This window comes from Typopeltis vanoorti, chromosome 15, assembly GCF_054136105.1.
Source record: "Typopeltis vanoorti isolate ZY-2024b chromosome 15, IOZ_Tvanoo_1.0, whole genome shotgun sequence".
NCBI classification, from domain to species: Eukaryota; Metazoa; Arthropoda; class Arachnida; order Uropygi; family Thelyphonidae; genus Typopeltis; species Typopeltis vanoorti.
In genome coordinates, this window is record NC_143563.1 from 93,616,366 (window position 1) to 93,636,244 (window position 19,879).

A 19,879-nucleotide genomic window follows, 5' to 3' on the forward strand; every position below is an offset into this window, starting at 1 on the left:
TTAGAACAAGTTGTCAGTTAAAAAGCAGGGGGGGGAAATACAAATCACAGAAACGATTTTAAAGCAAGTATACTTAAGATATTATTTAAGGTAAAACTGAACAAGAGCGATTATAACTCATTATTTTCAAAAGTAACATACTTCCTATCACACATTATATAAAGAGAATTTCCTTTCGTTCTGTCTACGAATTATCTGGCTCTCTCCGATCCCCTAAGGTCCATCTCCCGTTTTATAAACATCCACATGTACAGAAAATATAGGAGTTGCATTTCAGCTGGTATGCAGAACAATTATTTTAGTCCCTCGAGATCTAAAAACATGATCAGACATTTCTGACAAAATACTATCTTTATTTTCTCCTCTGAGAAGAAAGGTAGCTCTAAGAGGAGTCAAGAGGTATTTAGAACCTTGGGGAATATGTGTAGAAATGATGGCGTGATTTGAATTCCTTAAGACTCTGTAATTAGACTGTCAACTTTTAAGTCGCTCGAACCTTTCTGTCAAAAATGCAACTAGCAGTGTAATTTCACACAGAGATGGCAATTGCACTTTCATCGCGATATCGCGTGACTTTTTCGAAAAAAAAAAAAAATACATCACAAGAAAATTACCACAACATATATATTAAAATACTTCAATATTATCAATCGTGGAGCTTGATAATTAAAAATATATATATAATTTTTAAACCGAGGTTTATGCCTCCTAACACAAATTTATTTATATATTGCAATATAATAGCACATCGTCCTTATAAGGACTGGCTTAAGAAGGCGAAGCAAGAACAGTGTAGGGACAAGGTGTTATTGAGCTATTAAAGCTCTGATCATGGCAGGAGAGTAACAGCAATAGCCGAGCCTCAGTTAGAACTTCATTGGCTACAGATTGCTATACATTACCCTCCAAGGGTATTTTCATTTCCATTAGGTAATCAAGCTTCCATAGCACATTGTCCTTATCCTTATAAGGACTGGCTTAAAGGGGCGAAGCAAAAATGCTTTTCATCTTCTCCGTTATCTGTAGAAGACAGTGTAGGGATAAAGTGTTATTGAGCTATTAAAGCTCTGATCATGGCAGGAGGGTAACAGCAATAGCCGAGCCTCAGTTAGAACTTCATTGGCTACAGCATTGCCATCCATTACCCTCTAGTGGTATTAATTGATCTCCATAGCACATTGGATTAGCAGAATGTTATTAAATATAATTAGTATGTATAAAAATAATTGGTATATGTGAAAACAATTCGTAAATATAAAAATAAATATATAAAAAGTATTTTATTTATTAAAAATTCACTTTATTATTATGGGAGTTACGAAAATAAAAACATATAGCACCTTGTAAAATTAATTTATGAAATTCAATGCGATTTATCTTTATCTTTTCTGATAATTAGTTAATAATGGAAATATTGTGCCCTGAAATACGCTAATTTAGGATTGATCGAGCTGCTTGTATTCATATAACAATTAGATACTTTCAGTTTTAATGCTTTAAATGGCTTATTTTAAGCGGAATTATTACAATATTAATTAATATTATTATTTTCATGTACTAATTAATTTATTAAGTAATATTATTTATATGTAACTTTCATATAACAATTTAACAGCGAAATAATTTATACAGTAAAACAAATGAAAACTAATCTTTCTGAAAATTAAAAGACATCATTTGAATAGTGTGAATAAGAACTGAATACAGAATATTACATATTATTATTGTTATCGTACTAAGTGATGGTGTAACAGCAATCATAATTTTGGCAATAGAGAAAAAATTCTGCTTTTATTTTATTTTATTTTAGGATTTCTTCCATGTTTCTGTTATTTTCCTTCTATCTGTTTCTCTTGGGATGTTTCTCTATTCTCTACTCCCCTCTTTTTGCTGCTTCAATTTCTGTTGTCTCTACACTAAAGTTTTGTTCAATAGTTTGTCTGTTTGACATCATGCACACTACATTTATTCATTTTACATAATTTATCATTTAAGTTAGTTTATTTATTTTTATAATAAATAATAATAATAATTTTTATATTTTGTAATTTAAGTTTTAAGTTGATAAAATATTTGCAAAAAATATTGAATATGTAACATACGCCATTAAATATTCTAAATCGTTTAATTTAAATAAATGCGTTTCGATAATCACAGAAGTTGATTTAATACAAAGATTCATTGCTTAGCTTTACTCTCTTATCAATAGAAATAGTAAGCTGGATACCAAAATCAAACTACTCCTTTATCAGTTGATGATTCGGCCTGAAGTCGCACCTCGAGCACAAACATCCTTAAACTGCAGAGTCCAAAAAAAAATGCCTACGCATGAGTTTAAATGCACCATGGTATATCAGAAATGTCCGACTTCAGCGGGATACAAATATCCCCTACATCTACTCTTTCCTGCAATCTTTAGCAGTAAAGTTCTTCTCAACATCGTCTTCATATCCAAATGAAGTAGTACAATAAGCAGCGAATTATGATGAATCAGATTTCTCCAAATATAGGAGACTTAAGGCTATCCTAATTCCTAATGATGATCTTTAACTCGCACCCACCTAGGCAGAGCACTTAGCTCATATTTCATATATCATATATCAAATTCTGACTTTAAGAGTAAGGATGGGAAAGTGCTAATTGAAGATGATGAAATAACTCAAAGATGGGTACAGAGGAAAGAGATTAGATAAATCGCTCCTAGAGGAAGATGAGAAAGGACCACTTCTCTTAAAGTCAGAATTTGATAATGCTCTTAAAGAAGTGAAACAGCCTAAAGTACCAGAAATAGACCAAATCCAAAACATTTTGAGAAAAGTGTTATGTTAGCAATTCCAGAAAAATAAAAATAAAAATAAAAATAAAAATAAATAAATAATTAAAAATAAAGTGAAAATCACCGGATGTTAAGTCTATTACTGACAGTCTTAAAATCCCAACTAGAATATAATCTATTTAACTTCGGAAGGAACACAAGAGAAACTATACTAACTAACTAACAAACTCATATCATTCTTTGACACAGAGAAAGCTTTGGGCAAAATTGAATGGATTATAATGCTCAAAGTCCTAAAATATCTGAAGATAGATTACAATGGCAGAAGACTAATTTATCAACTATATGAAAATCAAACTGCAATTATAGGAAACAAGGCAAAGAAGCTAAAATAAGAAATGCCGTTAGACAAGGGAGTGGATTCTCTCCATTACCTCTTAATATTTACATCGAAGAGGCTCTTAAGGAATTCAAAGAAAAAAATCAACAATGGAATGAAAATCAATGTCAGGCTTTATAATAAAATACGATTTGTAGAAAACATAGCTTTAATAGCAGAAAATGAAAAAGAGCTACAAGAATCACTCGCAGAGATGAATAAATTTCTAAACCAAAGATGCAAGATAAAATGAATGAGAAAAAAAAAGTAATGAAATGTACCAGGGATGAAGAGCAAATAATAAATGTCAAAACAGATAGGACAACTTTATTGCAAGTAAGAGAATTTACCAATCTAAGAAGCTTAATAGAAGGAAGTCTAAAATGAGAGAAGTGGAAGAGATGTGAGAACACGAATAGCACAAGCATAAAAGCCACTTAACAAGAAAAGAACACCATTATTATCCAATAATAATATGTGTCGTTCAGAACAAAGAACACTTTATAAAACGCTTTTGTTTGGAGTGGGATCCTCTACGGATCAGAGATTCTCCAAAAAAAGAGACAAATCAAAACCGCTAGCATTCGAGATGTGGCGTTGGCGCCGAATGCTGAAGATCGCATGGATAAAATTTAATACCTCTACAAATGAAGAGGTATTAAAAAAAAACAGAAGAAAAAAAGAGACATACTACATACATTTGAGAAAAAGGAGAAATAACATGATAGGGCATCTATTAAGACACTCGGAACGGACTGAGCGAATGATGGAGGGAAGACATGATATATATATTTACACACACACACACACACACACACACACACACACACACACACACACACACACACACGTGTATATGTGTGTTTACTTTCCAGAATTTCATGAATTAAACACATTTTACAGTTACTTATTTTTCTATTTTATGGAGTACAGAATGCCAGTAAAATGCTTAAGGAATTTGTTTATTGTGAAGTTGAAGCCTTTGGGGATACTTAAAATTATTCGCATCTTTATGATGATGCCAGGAATTCAACTGCATTTCAAACTTCTTCATTACTAACTTGTTTACCAATTTAACCTTAATCACCATGATTTACTAAAGCATTTTTTTGCTATTTCATTTTCGTTTATGGAACCAAGTGATGACTTAACTCTTCTTGTGCCTTTTCTACGATAACCAGGCTCTATTCTTCTCGTTATTATAATGATTAAAGCAATTAATTAATTTTCGAGGCCTCAATATATCATTTAGAAATGGAATATATGCTAGATTGAAAGAAAAAAAAAGTTAATTGTAAGACTATACAAGTTTCTCATAAAGGTGTTTGCTAAGAGATAAATAACTTTCTCAACAATAGGCAGGATTTAATAAAATTATATATGTAAATCTCTTGTTAACGAAGAATAATTAAAACGCTTCTTTATTGCACTGAGAATGTCAAAAGAGCTTTGATTAGAGAGTTAGAAAAAATAAATGAACTAGAAGTCGATACGTCTTTGAATACCAAGCAAGCTTTGTTTACGACCTTAGAGCATCTTTTAAATAGCGAAAGACGCGGTGTGGGGTGTCGCCGGTGAAAGAGGAACGATATTCATTTTGCAATCATGTAGATTAGCAGCACTTGATCCAAACAGACACCGAGATTCACTGAAGTTGATGAAAGATGAGCCCCCGAACTCAAAATAAACAATTAAAATCTGAATTTTCTATCAGCTGATTCCATAACAGTTTTAAGAAGGAAATTAAGAATAAGATTAGTTATTTTATTGTATCTAGATTTACAATTTAAGAGTGCTTTTGCAACTATTTATTTTCAGCAAGATATTACTCGTCAAATGCTCCATTTATTTTAATGTGCAAATTTCCCAACTTTCCTCTTAGAATAGCGCCATCTATATCAGAATTCGTGGTATATCAAACTTTAATAACAAGCAAAAATAATGGTTTGGTTTTGTGATTTTTATTATGTAATAAATAAAACCAATACAATTAATACTGAAATTTAACTTATATAATTTTGATGTATCTATATATATGTAATAAAATAAGCTAAGCCTATAATTTTATAAACTAAAAAAGATTGAATAAATTATTGTTAATGAGCCACACCCTAAGAAAATACTGAAGGAAGATAATAATACGATTAATATTAACATTAATTTAAGCGTTGAATATAATATAATAGGTGAGTAGGTAGGTCGACCGTGAGATGCGGTGATCAATACTCTTGGAGGGTAATGGATGGCAATGCTGTAGCCAATGAAGTTCTAACTGAGGCTCGGCTATTACTGTTACCCTCCTGCCATGATCAGAGTTTTAATAGCTCAATAACACCTTATCCATACACTGTCCTCTACAGATAACGGGGAAGATGAAAAGCATTCTTGCTTTGCCCCTTTAAACCAGTCCTTATAAGGACTATAATTTAAGCGTTTTCGAAGACTGAACATTCCAGTCCTTTTAGGACTTCCAGGGTAGCGGATAGCAATGCTGTAGCCAATGAAGCTTTAACTGAGGCTCGGCTATTGCCGTTACTCAGCCATGACTAGAGCTTTTAGCTCGATAACACACCAGCCACACAGATTTTCTTCATTCAGATGACGGGAGATAAAGAGTCAAGGACTCAGTCCATCGCCCAGTTCTTTTTAGAACATTAATAATTTAATTGCCTAGGTTCTTTTGACCGGTTCATTAATTTAATTGCCTAGGTTCTTTTAACCTGCTCACCTGTTGAAGAACCCTAAAAAATTCCTCATATCCCAGACAGGATTTGAACCCGAGTCCTTCCAAAGCGACAAAAAAGCAAATTACAAAACCACTATGAATATGAACCTTCAAAAGTAGGGTGCTCTTTAGCTTTTGATCATGTCATACATAACTAGGCATATAAATTAAAGCTGAAATGCATATGGGGTAATGCTAAAACAATGATGGTTGAAGTATAAAATATTTCCGATTAAATATGATTTAATTTTACAAGAAACAATGTAAGTTCTATCCCTTAAGATTAAATTATTATTGCGAGTAATTTAAATTAAAATGTGCCTTTTATGGTTTCAATATTTAAAAGATAAATTACCGTTATTTAATAAATATAAATTATACTTTTTAGACAGAAGATTATTTAAATTTTAAGTAAAATAAAATAGTCGTGTAAAATAGGCTAATTTAGCCTCTACCTAAAGAGTATCTCTTGTAGTTTTTAAGGCAAAGAATACCTTAAAAGTATTATTAATATTATTATTATTAAGAGACCTCCAGGGAGTCAGGGACTCATCGAGGGAGGCCATACTACACACACCAGCTGTCATACTTATTCTTGAATTCATTCACATTACTTGCACTAACAACATCCAATGGCAATCCATTCCAATCACGCACCACCCTATGAGAGAAAAATCTAGCCCTCACACCCTTCGTAGCAGCATTCATTCTCAGCTTCCAAGGAGGCCCTCTTGTCCTTTCCCAACCCTTTATAAATTGAAAAATTCCATCAGTTGAAATCCTGAGATGATCCTTTCAATCATAATTTCAATGTAAGTCTCAATCATATCACCCCTCTTTCCCCTGTTTGCTAGTGTCTGCAGTATACAAAATTTTAAAAAGGGGTCACGTAAAATTTAGGCTAATTTAGCCTCCACCTAAAGAGTATCTTGTAGTTTTTTAGGCAAAGAATAATTAAAATTTTAAAAGGTCATGTAATATTTAGGCTAATTTAGCCTCCACCTAAAGAGTATCTTGTAGTTTTTTAGGCAAAGAATAATTTATATTTTAAAAGGTCATATAAAATTTAGACTAATTTAGCCTCTACCTAAAGAGTTTTTTAGGCAAAGAATAATTTAAATTTTAGAAGGTCATGAAAATCCAAATTTAGGCTATTTTGACCTGTCTAAAAGTATTTTATAGTTTTTTAGGAAGAGGATACTTTAAACTCCAGGTAAGAGGTCATGTAAAATTTAGGTTAACAATCAACCGATCTTCCAGTTTACTATAATAGTCTTTCATTTTTTTGAATGAAAATGACAACATTGGAAAGACTACATAGTTATCGATAACTCAGCAAGAAAAAAAATATTTACCGTGTATTCGCGTTTCGCTATAGATATGAATAAAATCCGGTAGGAAGCAAGATATTTTAGAAATCTTGCTGCATTCTGTTGCATACGCTGGAGACTTCATGAACTGACAATTATGTGAATGACTCTTCAAAGATTTTTCTTTTTCTTCATTAACTGACTTCACCAGTCAATGATATTTTTACTTTCGCGTCATTTTCACCTCGTGAGAATTGGCACATTTTCATTAGTGTCCTTAGCAAGTCGCGAGACTAATTAATACAACACTTTACTGACCACCGAGACAAACAAGTTTCTTTATCATTAAAAAGAAGTTTGTGTCAATTATATCTCGCACCACTGCCTGCAACGAACCATTTAAGATACGGGACTTTCATTTAGCGTATATTCTCCCAAGAGATGATCCCGTAATTAGAAGTAACCAATTTTCTTTTTTTAATGTAGCTAGCACGTTGCTTTACAAGCGTTTGTTTCACAGATGGGAGGATTTTAAGGTTGGTTTCCACCCATTGTGTCGCTCTTGGTCGGAAATATTAATGTAGTGATATGTACAATGTCGTATTCGCAGCAAAAATGAAGTTTTGAACCTCTGCTATAAAGATAATAAGTTATCGGAGAAATGAATATACCATAGGGGTTAAGATAATTTAATGAATACTTACTTGAGGAGGTTTTAATTAACCTAACATTGAACTATGATATTCTCATACAGTGCAGTACTTCTACAAAAATAGAATTAGTTAATTAATCGTTATTAGTTACACAGGAAGTACAGAACTGGAAACAGAAAACATAAAGGAATAAAATTAGTAGACAGCAGTGTTTACAACGGCAAGTATTTGTTTAAAAAATGTAGAACAGAATTTTAAAAAATGCATATATTTTTGCCTCTACAACAATTATAAATTTGGATATTATGTTAGCCAAAAGATCTCAACAACGCTTGGTGGTAAACATTGTTGGAATGTCGTTTGGTTAAGTTTATATCCATTAGCTATATGCAGTTTACAATAATAAAATAAAATCATGCGCTGTAGAATTACCCAACCCGAAGAACACGCAAAATCCATTTTTAGCATCACATATAATTTTGACATAAAATCAACACAAGTTGTTCTGAGTTCAAGGAAATATGACCAATCAAATTTATTTTCCAAGTACAGTAATAATTTTAAGCTATGAAATAAAGATTAGATGAAACCGTAATCTAAGCTAAATTAAGACGTTTATCCAAATGCACTTTATGTCTTACGTTATAAAGTAATGAAAATAGGTAACATTGATATATGGCAAAAGTTATAGCTCGTATAAATTATAGCACGCATCCAGAAACTAATAGTGCATATAATAAAGATCATACCTACATTTATAGTTAAAAATACATTTTTTTCAATGGAATCTTCACATTTTTAGAACGAAAGCAGTGCGAAAAGAAAGGGAATATATAAATGACAACAATAATAATTATTATTGTTATTAATAATAATTATAATTACTTGTAAGTGAAGGCATATGTAGTCCCTCTCAAAAATGATCGCTAAGCTCTCTCAGGTTTCTTCCGAAATTTTGGTCCCGGTGAGGGGGGGGGGGCTTATTTCGGGGGAGTTTCCCTGGGAGAGCATTTTGAGTCTCCGGCGTGGCCCGTGAGGGACCTCGTCGGTGGACGCTTTTTATATGAGCAGAATATGAGCAGTTCTGCTCGGTGGTGGGGGGGGGGCGTCACTGAGTGGAGCAAACCCTGAGGTGGACGATCTTTCGCCCACTATTGAGTGGTCTAGGGATCGTTCTAATTTTTATACAGGGCTTTACTTGAAGAATCGCCCCGATGTAGCTCATGCATGTCGTACGAGGCAACTAAAATGGGTATCCTGGGAGGGTAATGGATGGCAGTGCTGTAGCCAATGAAGTTCTGAGACTCGGCTATTGTTGTTACCCTCCTGCCATGATCAGAGCTTTAATAGCTCAATAACACCTTATCCCTACACTGTCCTCTACAGATAACGGGGAAGATGAAAAGCATTCTTGCTTCGCCCATCTAGCCAGTCCCTTTAAGGAGGGAAAGTTTGAGGAGAATTAATCTTTTAAAGCGCATATATATATCCTTATAAAAGTGAATATAAATAACTTAAGTAATATTCAAGTCTAGACCAGTGGTTCCCACACTCGTGTGTTACTGTAATACACTAATTTTAGTTACATAAGATACTATACATGTGCTAAATATCATTGACTGTATTTATAAATTCAAAATTTTGCATAAACAACGTCCAGTTTTTTTATTGGTTTAGTATATCAGTAGAAATTATTGATGTGTGTTGACCGATGACTAGAGGAAGAGGTTATTTAAAATTTTTACTCCATGAATTAACAGAAAGAAAGCAACAGAAAAAACAGGCCGAAAATATAGAAAAAAAAAATAGAAAAGAACTTTTATTTGTTGTGTAATACACATATTTCGATGTACACCTTTTAAAATATAGCTTTTAAATTTAATAAATAATCTTTCCGTACTAATGGATGGCAATGTTGTAGCCAACGAAGTTCTAACTGAGGCTCGGTTATCGCTTTTACCCTCCTGCCATGATTATACACAATAGCCTTTCATTCTTCCTTCCATATTTGTTTAGTTAATTGCAGAAATAAGCTTAAGTGAATACGGTACAACTCAATAAAAAAAAAAAAAATGCGTACAAAAAAAAAAAAAAAAAAAAGACTGAAAGACCTGCCGTAGTCTTTTCGTAGTAACTCGATCGACTATTACCAACCGTTTGAACAAGTCGTGTTTTTATAGAGTTCTCCCCTCACCAACCAATTTTATCTTTTGTTGCACCCTAGGTCTCATCGCTCTCCGTTTTTCACTAGAGGCTTATTTGTAGTGGGGAGGCCCCAGGGTAGCGAAGTGATTGTATTGTGTCAGTTAGCTTTGAACACGTGTCGCTTTCCAACCGTGACATTAGTCTTTTCATTGTAACCCCGTGGGTCACTTTTCCTTCCACTTGTCGTGTGGAGTGCAAAAACTGCGGGATTGACAGACAGTCCCTCTCCACATATCTCCACACGCAGAGCTACGAGTATGTTGTAGGAATTCCGTCAGTTATTATAAGACCCAAAAACTGCATCAGTTGGAATTGTTTTCAACTAATGCAATAGGTTTTTTTCATGTCGTTACTCTTTTTTTTTTTTTTTTTTTGCTTCCATTTAAACAATGAATAAACCATCCCACTTCATTTCATGTTCTGTTTTTGTTCTAATGGCATATGAAAATCATATTAGCCTCTAGATCAATAGAATGTAGACAGCTGGCAGAGGTGATATTTACTAAAATTCATGATGAAAATATAAGGTTTAAGCTGTATAATTAATTAGTAAGTTGAATAAACTATTATTTATATTATATCCTTAAATTTTCAATAATATTTTAGATATTATATTTTGAACACCAATTATTATTATGAATAATGGGAAAGGATATGAGCATTATTTTCCAAACTGTTACTTTTCCTGTGAAGTATGATCTTGAAGGTATCCTTGGAGGATGATTAATTCTTCAATCCACTATCCTCGGAGGGTAATGGATAGCAATGCTATAGCCAAAGAAGTTCTAACTGAGGCTCGGCTATTGCTGTTACCCTCCTGCTATGATCAGAGCTTTAATTGCTGAATAACACCCTACACTGTCCTCTACAGATAACGGGGAAGAAGAAAAGCATTCTTGATTCACCCCTTTAAGCCAGTCCTTTTAAGGACTGTTACTTTTAGGTGTTGAGATTCTTGGAAACCCTGGGAGGGTAAAATGGATGGCAATGTTGTAGCCAATGAAGTTTTAACTGAGGCTCGGCTGTTGCTGTTACCTTCCTGCCATGATCAGAGCTTTAATAGCTCAATAACACCTTATCCATACACTGTCCTCTACAGATAACGGGGAAGATGAAAAGCATCCTGCTTCGCCCCTTTAAGCCAGTCCTTATAAGGACTGTTACACTTATAAGTTATGTGTTGTAAGTGGTTTAATGAGTGTTGAAATGCTTTAAGAATATTAAAATTACTATTTTTATTTTAAGATGATGGTAATTAAAATTGTTACTATTTTTATTTTATTTTAAGATGATGGTAAAATAGAAAGAATGAACCTGGCTTTTAAAGTGTTAGAAGTCCATTTATAGATTTTTAAAAATAATTCGATTTTTTTAATAGAAATTGAAACTAAGGATCAAATTCTAAATTTTTCTTGTTTAAGGATCATACCTTAAAGGAGAACGGTGTCCCCCACCTCCCCTCCGGTTATGAAATTACATCGAAGCCGTCTAGGTACCTAGTTACTTTTATTATAATATATTAATCAATATATTATATTTATTATTATATGGATAACTGGGCACATTAGAAACATTGCTCTAAGACATCATCAACACAGACCAAGATCATGAAGATTCTTGTTCAGTCTACATCATATTAATTGCGTGAAATATGATTTCTGATCTCTGACAGTTTCAAACTCGAATCAGAAGTTAACCATAGAAGAAAAATTAAAAAATAATTAAATATTTAAGCACTGTTCTCAGAAAAGAAGTAGAAACCAGTAATAAACTCTAATTAGTTGTTTTATTTTTGTAGCCAATTCTTTTACAGATTATGTATCATTATGTAGGCCTTTTCTTTTATAGGCCTAATTAACAAGAGCTAGCTAATTATGCCTACAAAATTAATGTTGATCATAGATATAAATCATTATGTCTGCAAACTGTACCGAGATTATAATCGTCTTGCTGTGTTGCTGTAAATGTTTTCCATCGGATTTATAACAATAGATAAGTGGAGATGCAAATATTCTAACCGAGTGTGTTAAAAAAAAAAAGTACACATTATAAAAAAACTTCATTAATTTCGAATATCTCCATATATATTAATCAACCAATTAATATCGATAAATAGTTAACTATAAGGTAAATTAATTTTTAAAATAACTTATAAATTATATTATTTTAAAGTCTGAAATTTATAAAAATTCTGAATAAATCAGAAACTTAAATTTACACCTTTTATTTAATTTTATAATTGCATACTTAAAACTTATAAAGAGATTTTGCATTTGCAAATATGGCATTCACGTATCAAGTTGATATATCGATGACAGAAAGTTTGAAGTTCGAAATTATCGATTTATTATTAACTAGATTTTTGTTGTTTCGACGCAAATATTAGTGTAAAAGTTATGGCTGTTGAAAACCTTAAAAAAAAAAGTCATCGGGAAAGTGCCTTTGATTCCTTAATATACATTAGAGTACTTCGCCTTTCATGTGACAGTAATGATGCGCCCTCTATAGGCAGCAGAATAATCAGAGAGCGAATTTTCTAGGATCCATGATCATTTATTATTTATAAGAACGCCGATCGATCGAAATATTGTTAATGGTAGTGAACACGAACATTGATCATTGCCACACAGAAAAAAAGCAAAAAACGATTAAAAAAACTGTCTTTATAGACACGCGTGCAATATCATTCATTTATTCGATATGCACGAAAAAGGTTGTGTGCTACGCCGATCGATGCGTTGTTCAAAAACTCTGTCGATTGCACTTTAAACTTCAACTTCCTTATTTCTCGTGAAAAGAAAATAAAAATCACACAAAAATAAAGACTATGTGCGTGGACGACATCACACATGATTTTTCTAAAATGGATGGATATTATTACGATATCAATACTTAATATTTCTGTCCTACTTCTTTAAAACCCCACATCATATTTATTACAATATATTCAAATTATTATTACTTTTATATTTTGTATTCTATATACACTATCTATATTTATTATACTCTATATATATTTATTATTTTATTTTAAATATTATATTCTATATACAGTATCTATATTTATTATTTTATATATTATTATGATGATGATTTATTATTTTATATTTATTATTTTATTTTAAATATTATATTCTATATACAGTATCTATATTTATTATTTTATATATTATTATTATGATGATTTATTATTTTATATTTATTATACATTTATATTATATATTATACATTTATTATTTATCGTTCTCTTCTTTCTCTTAGTTATATATATATATCGTATACAATTTATAACATATATATCTGAAAGAGGTTCGCTTTTCAAATAATGAAAAAGCATTTTTAGCTATACTTTAAGTATACTTTTAGACAAATTTCTGTTAAGTTTGATAATCAAAGGAAAACAAAGAAAAAAAGCACTGAAAGTGAATAAGAAAATTCTAGGACGCGGTTTTCCTCCTTAGGTCAAAATGAGTTATAATCCGTTTGGAGATTAACGGGCAAGTGGAGCTGACACTTGGAGTAGTCAATGTATTGTTGTAGCACCAGTGTGGCCATCTGGTGTAGAACGTGACTTGGCTTCCAGCAAACTGTAATTAGTTTTTTTCCCCTACCTTATTGTTAAGGCTACAATGGTGTATGTGATCAACAGGGAGGTTGTTTAGAGCTATGAAGGTTTAAGGATTAAGATAATTAACTCTCAGCCGAAGGCGATGACAACTTTTTAAGAAATTACCGTAGAGAATTTTGGGTTTAAAATCTGCTATGGAAGTTCTTCCTGATTAAGAACAATTTTTATATTTTGACGCAAATGGGAAGAATGAAGGTTAAAATAGGGTGCATTGAAGTACAGCATAGGGAACTTATGGATGTTTTATTTTAAAAGAAATTACTGCTTTTAGATGGATATTTTAAATATGTAATCTTAACTACGAAATAATGTTTTTTTTTATTGTTCTATTCATTTAATATTGTTTTATTATTCAATAAATGCGTATTTATTATTTAAATGCATAGAGAAATACATTTTAGTGTTGGGTGACCAAAATCGTACATTCTCTCTCACGCACACGCACACATTCTTGTATCGAATAGGATGTAAATCAGTAGAACAGAGAAATCTTAAAGGAATTTAATCAAGTCGATTACAAAAGCCACATATTAAAAAGAACGAAAATCAAGACTACTTCATTGAGATAAACGTGCCAACACAACTCCTTCCTTCAAAAGTTGGTATTTAATGAACTGAATTTAATTAACAGAGTGCAGCGTGTGTGTGCGCGTGAGAGAGAAAGAGAGTATTCTGTGATAACCAGAGCAGAAACAGTTAAGAGGAGTGATTTTGTTCGACTTTAGTAATGAAAACTCTTGGGATATTTTAAGTGAATGAGTAGATCTAAAAGTACAAATGGTGGCGGTGGAATAATTGAAAAAAAGAAGTAAAAATCAGTTACTTTCCAATGGGAATCAAATAATTGATGCACCTATGAGCAGTGTGTCAGGTTTTAACTTTTATTAGTGCGTTTTTTTTTTTCATTTATAAAAATAACGATTATATGTCATTTAGAATAAAATGTATTATTTTATCCATTGTTATATATTTATAACAATTAAAAATATTCACTCATTATTGTGAAAAAAAAAAAAATTAGGTGCCTTACGTTAGTTGACGGTTTACACGTTGAATTACGCTAAGATCGAGAACTGTGGGGGGGGCATCATTCTATTTTAAATAGTTATTTTAATATTATTATTATTATTTTCTTTTTTTTTTATTTTTGGTAAGAATTGCAGTTCAATCGAATATTAAGATAACTACGGGGTGCTATTAATAATTATTCAAATAAATATTACTTTTAAAAAAATGAAGAAACTCGGCAACTGTGTCAGAAATGACAATAACCTTTAATTGGAAAGACCTGGGTTCAAATCCCGTCTAGGTTGCGAAAAACATTTAAAAGGGTGTTGAGCTGAAGGTGAAGCTAACCGGTGAACAAATTTTTTTCTTCTTTCGTTTTGTAAAGCACACAAAGATGAAAATCAATTAGATTTCTAGAAGCCAATTCCTTCGTCTTAATTTTCACCTTGAGTAAAGTGAAAATTAAGACAAAGAAATGATAAAATTTAGTATCATTTATTGAGGAGTCTCCGTTCTCATCTATTTTCATTCCACCTTTCATTATTTATTTACATTTTTTTTATATATGTTTAATTGCTGATAAAAGCTCGATCTATCTGAATTCCGTCTTTTTATTTATTTATTTATTTATTTTTAATCAGCAAATTATCCTCTCTGCCTCTCTTCAAGTGTGAATTTGAGCCTTAAGCAAAAGGGATTGGTTGGAATTATAGTCGAAGCGGTTAAGATTACCACCAGCACAACAATAATAATTTATAGTAGAAATTATTATTACCGTTGGTTTATTTTATTTTGCCTTTTTTTTGAGAAAAAATGGACTTGAAATAAAACTAACAATATTTCCTTTCTTAAGTTATGTAAATAAAAGTATACCACATGTTTATCATTTAACTCAACTCTTTATTTTTCGTAAGTTTTATGATGCCTCTAACGGAGTCAGAGTTCTGAAGACTACTTTTTATTATTATTTTTAATGAGGATCATTGTTAAATGCTGGAAAAACTTTAATTGGGATTATATTGATCAAGTGTATATAATAAACAACTAAGTTATACCAACTAGTTTCACCAACTAAGTCTGTTGGCATCTTCAGGGTACATAACTGATGTAAGGCACTAAAAAATAAAAAACTGTTACAAACTAAAATCAACCGATTCCAATTATATTAAACAAAGAACAGAGCGCGTACAATACATTCATAGAGCGTGGATGATCTCACTTGTTGTTAATTGGAATCGGTTGATTATAGTTTGTAACAGTTTTTTACTTTTTAGTGCCGTACATCAGTTATGTACCCTGAAGATGCCAACAGCCTTAGTTGGTGAAACTAGTTGGTATAACTTAGTTGTTTATTATATGCACGTGATCAATATAATCCCAATAAAAGTTTTTCCAGAGCTTTTTGGTCAAGAAAATTAAACGTTTTTTTTTTTTTTAACATTGTTAAATGCTGTTACAGAAAGATTGAAAGTATAATAAATACCCCGTGAGCTAAGAGCTAATCTAGAAACTCTTTTCTATAGATCAATACCACTTTGTCAAGCTACGCCGGGGATTCGAACCCACAGTGTGTAGGTCTGAAAGCGAATGCATTGATCCATAAGCATAAAATTAAAAGTTTCCGAATTTTATGACAATAAACCCTCAGTATGGCGGTTGCCTTGGTTTGTACTACTTAAAAGACCTTTTATTTGTGCGTTGATTAGGTTCCACTGGGCTAACAACTGTTTCGAACTATGTGGTAAAATGAAAGGCTAATTAACCTGCTCCTGAGCAGAGTTCGTGTCTTTTAAGTAGTACAAGTCAACTCCTATACCGAAAGTTATATTCTCAAACTCACTAAATTAATAAAATTAATTTGTACTAATTACTAGCATGATATTAATTTATTTTCATTTCGATATACGTTTTAATTTTAATATTAGTTCTAGATTTCATCATTTAATTTTTTTCCCCGATTTATAAATAATAAATGTTAATACTAAAACAAGTATTAGTTAAATTTTAAGTCTAGGTATAATTTTATAATTTTTGAGAATAAAAAAAAGGACTTTTTTTAAGTAAATAAAAGTGGAATCTACTAATTGATATCTTTAACCTCACTCACGTTTCTGGTAAATGCGACAGCATGTTGCACACATCAGCATACTTGACACGCGATGGCAATAAACACGGAATGTCCATAAACGTCTGCTTCACCGATAACAGAGAAATATACTTAGCTACGGGTGGATGGGTCGATTTTACAATCCCCGTGATAGCTGTAAAGAAATGTCCCCGAATAATACCACTGTGAAGGAGTAGAAACTCTTTCTTCAAAGAATCAGTTGCACTGTCAGCTTTGAACGAAAAAAAAAAAACTTTTACATCTTAAAAATTGTGTTATTATTTTCCTTAAGAAAATACTGAAGATTTTTCCGTGTGTGATTATTGTAATTTGTAGATCGTGCAGGATTTTTTTTTTTTATCTAAACGTTAAGTGATACTACTTTAATAGTAAAGGGGACTATTCCTATATCTAAAACAAGAGTAAATTTTGAATTTATTTCCTTATCAGGACTGGCTTAAAGGGGCGAAGCAAGAATGCTTTTCATCTTCCCCGTTATCTGTAGAGGACAGTGTAGGGATAAGGTGTTATTGAGCTATTAAAGCTCTGATCATGGCAGGAGGGTAACAGCCTCAGTTAGAACTTCATTAGCTACAGCATTGCCATCCATTACCCTCCAAGGGTATTGGATGTTCGGCTATCTCCATATCCACCTATATCCTTGAATTTATTTAATCTCGTTTAATTATTTATATAATTAATTTATGATAAAAATAAAAAGGTGTGAAAGATTATGTTCTAATATAATATAAAATATTTAAACATTTTGGTAATTTATAGAAACATTGCATATATTTTTAAATGATATATATATTAATAATGCAAATTCAGACGAATCGGCTTGTGACAATTTGTATAATTGACGATGTCGAGTAGAAAGCGGGTACACGTTCAAATTTTCGAATCGCTTGCAGAGGGGTCATGTGGCAGCACTCAATAGGATAAAAGGCTGCGGTAAGCGAATTGTGTTTGAAGAAATCTTTTCGTGAAGGAATAAAATTGCAAACTTGGATGTCTTGTAATGTGTCAAAGATGATTTCAGGCGGGGAAGAATTACTGGAAAGTTTGAAGAAAGCCGCAGAATTACTGATATTGCCGGAGAGTTTAGAATCTCACATAGCGTTGTATCCATGTTCTTGGCAGCGTTTCAAACCAATGGAATGTGTTCCACACGTTTCCTAAAAGGTAGCCCCGCTCTCTTACGGAGCATGAAGACAGATTTTTTTTTTTTTTTTTTTTGGTTATAACAGCAAAACGTAATCGACGCACACACGATTAGGTCAGTTTGCAAGTCGGCTCCATTCAAGCACAGGTACGCGGATATCTCGACAAACTGTGGCAAGACGTCTACGACAAGTAGGCCTATCCTTCTGAGTCCCTTTATCTACAGCTCATCGTAGAGCATGTTTCTACAATTTAAAACCATAAAAATTGGACAAGACACCAATAGGCTAATGTACTCTTTACAGACGAAAGTCGTTTTAGTCTGTTTTCCGATTCTAGACGTCACTTGATCTGGCGTGAAAGTGGTACTGCTTACCATCGCGAGAATGCTCTTGAAAGAAATAGATACGGCGGTGCTGGAGTCTTGGAGTTATGGTTAATGGACACACTAAGCTACAAGTGCTGGGAAAAGGGACTATGACTGGTGAACGATATTGCAACGTTGTTCTTCAACGTCATTTCATTCATTTTTATGGATGATAATGCCACACCACATCGTGCACGAGCAGTGGAGATGCTTCTGGAGACCGAGGATATTAATCGAGTGAATCAAGTGGCCAGCACGCTCCCAAGATCTCAACCCCACAGAACAGTTTGGGATGCAATAGGGAGACGCATTGCAGCTCGAAATTCCCCTTCAGTAAACGAGCAAGGTCTTATCCTTGCCCTAACGGGGGAGCGGGCCACTTTGTTTCAAGAACTTCTGAATCACTTGGTGCTAAGCATGATACGCCATTGTGAGATCCGTATCACAGTTCGGGGTGGACATATTCCATATTGAAATGTCTCTCCGCATAGTTTTGTGTAAGCACTATACATTAATTCCTTAGGGAATTTGTAACTTTTACCAAAAACGTATTGAAATTTAATTTTTCTAAATTTATAGCAACTTTTTGTGTTATTTATTTATTAATTAGTATGCTGGCAATAAATTTTGTCCGCATTTGACTGTAGTCATGATTTTTTATTTTTTTTTCATATACCGGCAAAAATGCGTTCGTCCCCAAAAAAAGCTTTGGGACACCAGTGTATTTTTATATAATTCTTTTATAAAAAAATTGATGCAAACAATAAAAAAGAAACAAAAGAACAACATGCTTGTTAATATCGGAAATTATTATTTAATCGTGATCATATTTAATTAAACAATATTTAATTTTCTAAAAATATTTTTTTAAAAAAACTTATAAACATTAAATTGGAGAATCATGACCAGTCATAACACTCCACGACAGCATTCGGGGGGGGGGGGGGGGGGGACTGCGTATTTGTGACTTTCTGGAAACTCGAAATATAATCAGTTTACGCCTTATTACCGACCCATATTTCGATGAAGACGTGGAGAAATTTAAGAGTTGAGAAGAATCTACTAGAATTCCTTAAGTATTTAGGAAATTAGTTATAATCTTTAATCAAGCTGCAGTTAATTAGTACACAGTTTTGATAATTCGTACTTGATATTAATTGTAAGCTATTAAGGTTAATGGAATCTTTTAATTAAGTGAGTGAGTGATTTATCTCACCTAAGATCTGTTTCTAGAGTTCAGTAACTTGCTCACAAACATTGGAATTGTATTATAAGACGATATTGGAAGAAATGAATCATGCTGGCTAATATAGACAAATAGACAATCACACACACACACACACACACACACACACACACACACACACACACACGCGAAGAGAATGTACTATATCTGTTGCATAAACTGAATATGAATTGGACAGTGGTATACCAGCGCTGATGATAAAAGAGTGTTTAGGTGTCAGCATTGGATACAGCTTGGAAGACTGTTGTATAAATTGGAGCATATGGGATTGGGTTATAAATATTAGCATGAATAAGAAGATGGCCATGTGC

At 32.4% G+C, this 19,879-nt stretch overlaps 1 long non-coding RNA gene across 1 annotated transcript in view; it reads left to right on the forward strand.

The window, feature by feature from the left end:
• The window catches only part of LOC150098988 (uncharacterized), a 188,820-nt gene that overhangs the window by 94,075 nt on the left and 74,866 nt on the right, over nt 1-19,879 (forward strand). The gene's annotated exons all lie outside the window — the stretch shown is intronic.